Source organism: Seriola lalandi, unplaced genomic scaffold (assembly GCF_002814215.2).
Source record: "Seriola lalandi dorsalis isolate HSWRI2012SDOR001 ecotype SW California unplaced genomic scaffold, Sedor1 jcf7180002017469, whole genome shotgun sequence".
Taxonomy (NCBI): domain Eukaryota; kingdom Metazoa; phylum Chordata; class Actinopteri; order Carangiformes; family Carangidae; genus Seriola; species Seriola lalandi.
In genome coordinates, this window is record NW_019488121.1 from 1 (window position 1) to 506 (window position 506).

Genomic DNA, 506 nt, shown 5'->3' on the forward strand with positions numbered 1-506 from the left:
TTTTTTTTTTTTTTTTTTGTGTGTGTGTGTGTGTGTTTTTTTTTTCATGTGTGCATTTATTTCTTGTTTTGTTTTTCCTCCAGTGACTCTGTTTGAACTGACTGTGGTCAATAACTGGTACATCACCATGGTAAGATCAAGTCAAGTTGTGCTTTTATCAATCTCCACTCTGCAGCGTTGTCATTGATCAGTAGGTGTCACTGTTTGACTGCTGCTGTGTTCACTCTGCCACAGGAAGGAGTGACCTCTATGACAAGCCACTGGAGCCGTCTGTACTTCATGACCTTTTACATAGTTACCATGGTGAGGCCTGCGTGGTCGTATGAGCGTCTTTTTCTGTGCGTGGGAATGTGTCCGTTGATGTATATGATATTTTGTCTCTGCCTTCTCCAGGTGGTGATGACCATCATTGTGGCGTTCATTCTGGATGCGTTTGTGTTCCGCATGAACTACAGCCGCAAGAACCGGGAACCACTAGAGAACCCAGAGGGTGGGACCGAGTGTGT

The 506-nt window shown here is 44.7% G+C and overlaps 1 long non-coding RNA gene across 1 annotated transcript; it reads left to right on the top strand.

The window, feature by feature from the left end:
- The first annotated feature begins 8 nt into the window (after window positions 1-8).
- Window positions 9-499, top strand: LOC111645363 (uncharacterized). The gene is made up of 3 exons (XR_015438636.1): window positions 9-130; window positions 235-303; window positions 394-499. It is a non-coding gene; the product is annotated as an uncharacterized LOC111645363 (long non-coding RNA).
- The last annotated feature ends 7 nt before the right edge of the window (window positions 500-506 follow it).